This window comes from Balaenoptera physalus, assembly GCF_965194825.1.
Source record: "Balaenoptera physalus genome assembly, chromosome: X".
NCBI classification, from domain to species: Eukaryota; Metazoa; Chordata; class Mammalia; order Artiodactyla; family Balaenopteridae; genus Balaenoptera; species Balaenoptera physalus.
Genome location: NC_138903.1, coordinates 60398931 through 60409182, shown reverse-complemented (window position 1 = coordinate 60409182; position 10252 = coordinate 60398931). Strand labels below are relative to the sequence as shown.

Below are 10252 nucleotides of genomic sequence, written 5' to 3'. Positions count from 1 at the left end.
AGGAATGAGAAACAGCAGTAGGAACTTTAAGGCCTGAGCCAAGGGCCTGGTGATGAAGAAAGGGGGAATTACACAGGTGCATATGGGGATACAGAACTCAGATTTGCCCAGGGCTTTGCATTTTGAAAAGCGCTTTTCAAATCACACTATATTTAATCCTCACAGTAACCCAGTGAAGTAAGTATTACCATTATGCCACTTTATAGGAACTGAGGCTGAAAGATTAATATGCGTGTTCACAAAGTTTCATAGCAAGTAAGTAGCAGACCTGCAACTTGAACCCAGGTCCCTAAACACAAAACCAAGGACTGTTTTATTGCTCCAGTGATCTACAGCTGAGGTATTAAAGTGTGTTGCTAATGCTTGGCTGCTAACTAAGTACTGAAGTAATGATTTACTTAAATAAAAACTGGAATAGATTTAATGGTGTTTCTGTAATAGTGCCACTCTCATTTGCATTCTGATAGGTCTTCTTGAGCAGGAAAGAAAGGAACCTAGTTATGGCCAGCATGCTAGAAAAATGCATAGAACTCCAGGGACCCCAGGAAGGGAGTCTCGCATGTCTATTCAAGCTCTGAATTACGCTGATAAAAGGTCAAGATCTGCCACACTATATACCATAGCAGTCAGAGAAGTAATCTAATTTGGTGAATGAAAGGTGAAATAATAAATATATACAATGTAATTTTTATTTCTTCATTTTTGTTTAACTTTGAGAATGGAACATTGTTCATGAGAGAGCAACTTGTGGGTCCTTTCCAGTTCTATTCCTGCACAAACAGCTTCTTCAAAGGGCAATTCTGGCCAATGTAAACAAATTTTTATAACAACTCCTTCCCTCAATCTCTCAATGACTTACCAAGTATTTGTTATTATATACAACTCCTGTGGCTTCACAGACATGTGCATTGTCCACTGCCTGTCTCTTAAGATCTTTCTAATGCAGTTTTCTCGATTCAAAGAGGGGAACGCTTTAGCATGGACCTGTAATATGTTTTCTTTCAATCTGCAAACATTCATTAACTACTTGACTGTTTGCTTGTCCTAGCTAGTTGCCATTGCTGAGGTAGAAGGAATCCCTAACCTCTTGTGACTTATCATCTAGCTGGGAAGATGAGAGAAGTACATGAAAGAGATCTAGAAAATGTATGTGTTTCAAGCATGTACATGGAAGAATGTAAACTAAGAAGATAAAGCTATCTGGCTGGAGGTTCATTAAAGCCATGAAACTTTAGAACTGGATCCTGAAAGGATGGATAAGGATTAGAAGCAAGGAAGTAAGAAGGTAGTCCAGGAAGGGGATTGATTTAGTAAAATCAAGAGGCTGTAACCAGCAAGATCTGGTGAAAAAGGTAAGACCACTTACATTGCTGCTATGGTTGCCACCATGCCAATGTTATATGATACACTAAGCATAAGTAGACCTTTCGTTTTCTTGGAATTCCCTATTTCTTTGAAATCCCCAAACCAATAGTCTCTTATAAACTATGTTGTTTTATGTGTTCAACTTTTATGAGAAGTAACAATTCATATCTGTACATCACTGTATAGTTTATATAATAACTGCATATACATCATTTTGTTTGACCCTTACAGCAATCCTGTGTAATGACATGGAGGCTGACTTGCTACAAGTTAGAGGACTAGCAAGTGCAGAGCTCAGGACATCAGTCCAGATCAGTTTCAGTCCAATCATTAACATTTACATGTTGTTTTGACCAATAATTGATATTGATAAATGATATTCTTAAGGTCCTAAGATTCTGATGTATATCTTGCATCAGGAATTATTAAATTATGCCTTGGTTCATTTTTTTATGTTTAGCATATTTGGTTGTTATTCAAGATTTTTAAAACTCGTATGAAATATTTTAGAACATATAATCTTTAAGATGGCTGCTAGTAGAGGTGGTTGAATACTGTCCTTGAGATTTCTTTTCAATTACAATGCTATACAGTCCTCACTTGGCAACTTCATGCACAGTGAACACCTCACTTACTTGGCACCACATAAGAGGTTCCACAGAAGTGAGTTTTCTGGGTAACTAAAGCTTACTCCACTGACAGCAAACTTTGAGATCTGGCAGAAATCTTTCTAATATATTTTGAGACTTCCCTGTCTTGTCATGTTAGATAGAGTTGTCTATTACAGGATAAGCATCACTATGAAAATCCCCTACTGGACCATACAGTGAGGTGCTCAGTGTCTTACCAAGGCATACAGGGAAGTTTGAACCCTTACATTAATAGTCCCAAGTGACTTCACTTTTCTGGTTATTCTGTTTTTAGAACTCTTATTTTCTTTATGCTGCTAACTGTGCCTTCTTAGGGTATCAGTTTTCTCACATCTGGTAGACCTCTTTTCCCATTCTCATTGGTCATCAGACAACTAAACTCAGTACATCAGTAAGTAACCTTTATTTTATATACAACACTAAACCAAAAGGCTTAGTGAGGTTGTTGCCACCCTTCTCTCACAGGTGTAGAGTAAGAGGCCTCAGTGGATTGAGATTTTGTTCCCAGATCATTGGGTTTCATTCTCTCTCCTTTTGGGGTTTTAGGTTGTGTTCTGGATTTTGGAGGTTGCTAAATAAAAGAGTTCTGACTTATCAGGATATATTGAGAATAATTATATTTTGTTTACTAAATTCACATTGTGTATATTTCTCCAAGATGGACAAAAGCAGATGAAACTTAAACTATCAGTAGTAATAGCAGCTTATGATATCCAATTTTTAATTCTTTAATTCTTAATTCATTGGTGGGAGAAGAAAAAGAGAACTCTTAAGACAAACCTTATTTAAAACAAGTACTCTACCTGAATCTTTAACACAGCTTTATATTTTTCTAAGTGCTTTAGCATGTATTATCTCTTTGATCATCACAATCCTGTGAAATAAACAGGATAGCTTCTTTTCTCAACTATAAAAGTGGTAAGAGATTGTGATATTTGAGAAAAAGCATTCTCATTTTTCTACCCAAAACCTGAGAAATAGATGGATTAGTACTATTCTCATTTTATAGTTGATACTAATAATTACTAACTATTGAGCATCTGTAAGTGCCAGCATTGAGTTAGGCATTTTAGTTTATCTCTAGTCCTTTTAGCGTTAAAGGAAGTATTATTACTTCCTTTAATATTTTATATTTAGGTCATGAGAAAACTTAGGTTATATGACTTGACCAAGGCCACAAAGCTAAAAGTAGTAGAGCTAGAATTTGAAATTAGGTCTCCGTGATTTTAAATTTAAATCAGGTCTATGTGGCTTTAAATTCTATGCTCTTTCCTTACCCCAAGCTATCTGAGAGAGAGAAACCAAGGGTCAGAAAGGTTGCATCTTGATATCAACAGTTTTTCTTTCTTGTATGTATGATTTCTTCCAGGCACCTGGAGCTTTACTGTACTACGTTTGGGTTTTGTTTCTGATAGCTTCTGGATTTTGCATACTATGCTAGGGGGTAGGAAGAATAGATTATATTCAAACTGCTGAACTGAAACTTGAAAACAACCTCTGAGATAAAATATTTGTACCACAAATATACACCCTTCTCCTTTAAATAGGTGACAATGTAAACATGTGCTTTTAAAGAGCTTTGGAGATGACTTGTAAAGGTAATGTGCCATATGGATCAATGACTTTATGACTCCGGGAAGAAATGTGTTGCTTCTTTTGAACAAAATAGAGATTTAAATGTGTGACCTGAAATATAAAATTTCATCTTTGGAAGCATGCAATTCATACTTTAAAATTTGATCATTTCAGCGTAGTTTTTTTTTAAAGAGTGATGAAACATATCTGAAATTCGAGGAGAGAATCAAATTGCTGTATTTACAATAACTGAACATCCTCTCAGCAGATACCATGAAGCTATCATGAGAAACACATTCTTTTTCCACTTCCTTTTTAAGAAATCATATTTCTAAACAGATTAGGATCAAAACATAGTGAATTACCAAGTCAATCTTCTTCCCGCTCTTCTGGCATAATGTAAGATAATGATGAGCTGAATTTCATTTATAAAGATGACACTACTAACTTTCTGGCAGCAGGCCAGGCCCATGAGTTGTTTTGCTATAGGGAGAATAGATCTGCACAAAGTCACCTTCTTCCTAGTACACCACTTGACAAATAGCACAAATTGGTTAGACCCCCGAGTTGGGGTATATAGAACTGCAGTGAGGCTAGACCCTAAGCAACTGACCTAATGCACCACAGTACTAAGTTCATTAAAGGGGGTGTATACTGGAAGCAGTGGTAAAATGCAGCTAAGATTCATAAGCCCACAGCAAAGCATCCTTGGTACTTCACCATTTCAAAAATAGCTTTCACTAAATTTCTGAACATGTTAATGGCATAGGATCTATGTCTTCTCAGTCAGTTTGAAGTCCTCAACAAGAAAGACAGTAGGATCAGTCACTGTTTCTAAATTACACTGAGGGTCTAAATGGTGCTACTTTGCACCAGAGATTAGTAAGTAGAAGATCAGGAAAATTAAAACTGCTACCAAAGTTAAGAACAATCATACATGTCGTTACCTTTAGTAAACAAGGAAGAATTATATTTGCCTTGCTAATATTTACTTCTCAAGTGTATGGAGGGTAGGGGAGAGATGTAGTGAGATGGGTAAGATGCCAAAGTAATTTGGGATTAAAATACCATTGATCAAATGCTTGAGTGAGCATTGGAAAGCCCTGAGGTGGTTCTGGGCTCTAGTCACACTTTCTCTGCCCAAAGGTTCTGGCTTCCCTCAGTCCTTCCTTCAAGTCTCCTATGTTACATATCAGGTTTCCTAAGCCAAGAGGAGAGCCAAAAATCCTAGGGGATTGGTTAGCTTTGCACTTGCTGTTTCCTTTGTCAGAAATGTACCTTCTACTTTTCTTCATCAAAGTCTCATTCATCCTCCAAAATCCAATTCAAATGTCACTTCATTCATTCATATATACATGCCTAGTATGTGCCAGCCATTGTGCACTTCTCCTTGGAGATGTATTTAATATATTTGGCCATTCTGTGGCCCCTTCCTCTGTGCTTCCACTGTAATCTTATCACACCTCCATATAAGTACTTACCACCTCTGGAAAGTATTTATAAGATTCTCTCTTATGAAAACAATGTGCTTCCAGGACTAAGGAACCTTATCTTACCCATTTGTGTATCCCTGAGTGTAATATAATACAGTGCCTTGCACAAAGTAGATGGTTAATGAATCTCTAGCTATTCTCTCCCTCCCTTTCATTTATATTTGCTATTTTCTACTTACTCTTGTGACTTGATTCTCAGTCCTTCTGTCCCTATTACTTTACTCAAACTGCCCTGACCAGTGTTGCCAACAACAAACTTCTTACTGAATTCAATGGATGGATGAGACACACTTCTTCCATTAGGCTTGCTAAATTGGTAAAATGTAAGCCTAGAGCTGCTAGTAGCTATTTCTGCCACCTATAGGGAGAACCTGCCTGAAGAATAAGGCCAATATAAAGGGAAGCAGAACTGAGAAAGTACTGATGACATCATTTGAGCTCCAAGATTCAGCCATGTTTTAAGCCAACTTTGTCAGAGACTTTATAGTTAGAGATGGGCCAATAAATCCTATGCCCTCTTTAAAACAAAACAAAACAAAACAAAACAAAAAACCAAAAAAAAAAACCCTTAATCCAGTTTAGGCCAGCTATCTGTCACTTGTAACTGAGAGAGTCTTAACATAGCTAATGATCTCCATATCTATATTTCCAGTCCAGATATTTTTCCTGAGCTTCAGATACATATCTCCAACTGTTTACAGGTTTTCTCCTCTTGAATTGCCCATAGGTACCTGACACTTAGCCTGTCTAAAACCACACATTTTCCTACTCGGATCATTATCTCAGTAAATAGTACAGCACCTTGCCAGAAACCTGGGTGGCTTCCTTGGCTCCTCTTTTTCTCCCCTCAATCAAATCACCGGTCTTAATTTTTTCTACCTACTAACTAAATCTGTCTACGTCAGTCTCCATTGCAGCTACGTTAATCTAGCCACCGTCATCTCTTATGTGTATCATTGCAGCAGCCTTCTAACTGCCTTCTTTGTCTCCCTCATGCCCTTTCCAGTCCATTTTTCTCCCCATTTTATACAATTTTTCCTGTTACATTTTAAAAATAAATTACAGTAACACATGCTTACTGTAACAAGTCAAACAATTCAGAACTGTACAAAGAATCACTAAACAGTTCTCGCTTTCCCATCCAACCTCCTTCTACCTGAGGTAATCATTAATTCACTCGGTGCCTCTGCTTCCCACCACTGTTTCTACATAATTATCTATATATCTATAGCTATAACTATATAGCTATAAACATTCTTAGGGTTTAAAAATCTTTCTGTCTCTTTTTTTACATCTTTATTGGAATATAATTGCTTTACAACATTGTGTTAGTTTCTGCTGCACAACAAAGTGAATCAGCTATATGTATACATATATCACCATATCCCCTCCCTTTTGAGCTTCCCTCCCACCCTCCCTATCCCACCCCTCTAGGTCGTCACAAAGCATTGAGCTGATCTCCTTGCTGATGGCCCACTAGCCATCCATTTTACATTTGGTAGTGTATATACTTCAATGCTACTCTCTCACTTTGTCCCAGCTTCCCCTCCCTCCCTGTGTCCTCAAGTCTGTTCTCTACATCTGTGTCTTTATTCCTGCTCTGCTACTAGGTTCATCAGTACCGGTTTTTTTTAGATTCCATATATGTGCATTAGCATATGGTATTTGTTTTTCTCTTTCTGACTTACTTCACTCTGTATGACAGACTCTAGGTCCATCCACCTCATTACAAATAACTCAACATCATTCCTTTTTATGGCTGAGTAATATTCCATTGTATATATGTGCCACATCTTCTTCATCCATTCATCTGTCGATGTACATCTAGGTTGCTTCCATGTGTTGGCTATTGTAAATAGTGCTGCAATGAACATTGTGGTGCATGTATCTTTTTGACCTATGGTTTTCTCAGGATATATGCCCAGTAGTGGGATTGCTGGGTCATATGGTAAAAATCTTTCCCTTTTCAATGAAAATGTGATAGTATTATACACATTACTCTGAAACTTGCAGCAAAAGAATATGCCTATTCTTTCAGATCCATCTATAAAACTCTAATTCATTCCTTTTAATAGCTGTGTAATATTCAATATTATGGCTATGTCACAATTTAGTCAATCAACCATTTCCTTATTCATAGAGATTAGGGTTATTCCTCTTTTGCCACTAAAACAGTGCTATAATAAACATCCTTATATATATTTGACCTATGTAGTGGTATTGTTATACATGTAGGATAAATTCCCAAAACTATATCAAAGGTATTCTAATGTTTAATTTTACTAGAAAGTTGGATTAATATCCAAAAATGGGTGAAACAACTTATATTCTCAAATGTGATACATCACATTAACAGAATGAAAGATAAAAATCATATGATCATCTCAAAAGATGCAGAAAGCATTTGACAAAATTCAACATCTTTTCTGATAAAAAAACTCTTCACAAATTAGGTATAGAAGGAATGCATCTCAACTTAATAAGGGCCATATACAACAAGCCCACAGCTAAAATCATATTTAACAGTGAAAAGTTGAAAGCCTTTCCTCTAAGATCAGGAACAAGATAGGATGCCCATTCTCAACACAGTACTTGAAGTCCTATAGTCGAGCAAGTAGGCAAGAAAAAGAAATAAAAGGCATCCAAATTGGAAAGAAAAAACAAAAATTGATTCTGTTTGCAGATGGTATGTTCCTATATATAGAAAACCTTAGACTCCACCAAAAACCTGTTAGAAATAATAAACGAGTTCAGTAAAGTTGCAGGATACAAAATCAACATACAAAAATCAATTGTGTTTCTACACACTAACAAGGAATTATTATCCAAAAAAAGAAATCAAGACAAAGATCCCATTTACAACAGCATCAAAAAGAATGAAATACTTAGGGATAAATTTAGCCAAGGAAGTGAAATAGCTGTACATTAAAAAGTGCAAAACACTGATGAAAGAAATTGAAAGAGACACACAAAAAATGGATTAGAAGAACTGGTATTGTTAAAATGTCCATATTACCCAAATCCATTTTTAGATTCCATACAATCCCTATCAAAAATCCAATGACATTTTCCACAGAAATAGAAAAAACAATCATAAAATTTATATGGAACCACAAAAGACCCCAAATAGCCCAAGCAATCTTAAGCAAAAAGAACAAAGCTGGAGGCATTACATGTACTGATTTCAAAATACATTACAAAGTTATAGTAATCAAAACAGTATGGGCCTGGCAAAAAAGCAGGCATATAGATCAATGGCACAGAATAGAGAGCTTGGAAATAAATCCATGCATTTATGGGCTACTGATTTTTGACAAGGGTGCCAAGAGCACAGAGGGAGAAAGAATAGCCTCTTCAATAAGTGGTGCTGGGAAAACTGGATATCACATGCAGAAGAATGAAATTGGACCCTTATCTCATAGTGTATACAACAAACCGCTCAAACTGGATTAAAGACTTAAATACAGACCTGGAATTGTAAAACTACTAGAAGAAAATACAGGGGAAAAACTTCTTGACATTGCTCTGGGCAATGATTTTTTGGATATGACCTCAAAACCACAGACAGGGCTTCCCTAGTGGCGCAGTGGTTAAGAATCCACCTGCCAATGCAGGGGACAAGGGTGCAAGCCCTATTCTGGGAAGATCCCACATGCTGCGGAGCAACTAAGCCCATGCACCACAACTACTGTACCTGCACTCTAGAGCCTGTGAGGCACAACTACTGAGCCCGCGTGCTACAACTACCGAAGCCCATGCACCTAGAGCCTGTGCTCTGCAACAAGGGAAGCCACGGCAATGAGAAGCCCGCACACAGCAACAAAGACCCAATGAAGCCAAAAATAAATAAATAAAATAAATGTATTTAAAAAAAACCCACAGGCAACAAAAACAAGGCAAGTGGGATAGCATCACACTAAAATCTTCTGCACAAAAAAGGAAACAATCAACAGAGTGAAGACACCACCTATAGAATGGGAGAAAATATTTGCAAACCATGTATCTAATAAGGGGTTAGTATCCAAAATATGTAAGGAATTCAAACAACCCAATAGCAAATACATACATACATACACACATACATACATACATACATACATACATACATACCTGATTAAAATATGGGCACAGGATCTGAATAGATGGTTTTCTAATGAAGACATACAAATAGCTAACTGATATATGAGAAAATGCTCAACATTACTAATTATCAAGGACATGTAAGTCAAAAAGCACAATGAGATGTCACCTCATATCTGTTAGGATGACTATTATCAAATGGACAAGAGGCAACAAGTGTTGATGAGGGTGTGGAGAAAAGGGACCACTTGTACATTGTTGACAGGAATGTAAATCAGTATAGCCATTATGCAAAACAGAATGTAGGTGCTTCAAAAATTAAAAATAGAAATGCCATATGATCCAGCAATCCAACTTCTGGGTGTATATACAAAGGAAATGAAATTAGTATCTTAAAGAGATATCTGCACTCTCATATTCATTGCAGCATTATTCACAATAGCCAAGATATGGAAACAATGTAAGTATCCATCAACAGACGAATGAAGAAAGAAAATGTGATAAACACACACACACACACACACACACACACACACACACACACACACACACACACACACACACAGAGGAGGTGGTTGCCAGGAGCTGCGGGGTAGAGGAAATGGTGGTGGGGGGGTGTTGATCAAATGGTACAAAGATTCAGTTATGCAGGTGAGTAAGTTCTGGAGATCGAATGCATAGCATGGTGACTATAGTTAACAATACTGTATTCTATAATTGAAATTTGCTAAGAGACTAGGTGTTCTCACCACAAAAAAAGGGGAACTATGTCAGGTGATGGAAATGTTAATTAGCTTGATTGTGGTAACTATTTCACAAAGTATATGTATATCAAAATATCACATCATAGACGGCAGACAGCAGAAACAAGAAGAACTAACTAAACAACCAACAAGGAGGGAGCCCAGCCCCACCCATCAACAGTCAAGCAGATTAAAGTTTTACTGAGCTCTGCCCACCAGAGCAACAGTCAGCTCTACCCACCACCAGTCCCTCACATCAGGAAACTTACACAAGCCTCTTAGATAGCCTCATCCACCAGAGGGCAGACAGCAGAAGCAAGAAGAACTACAATCCGGCAGCCTGTGG

At 37.1% G+C, this 10252-nt stretch overlaps 1 protein-coding gene across 5 annotated transcripts in view; it reads right to left on the bottom strand.

Moving 5' to 3' along the window:
• Positions 1-10252, bottom strand: part of EDA (ectodysplasin A) — a 362661-nt gene that overhangs the window by 74387 nt on the left and 278022 nt on the right. The gene's annotated exons all lie outside the window — the stretch shown is intronic.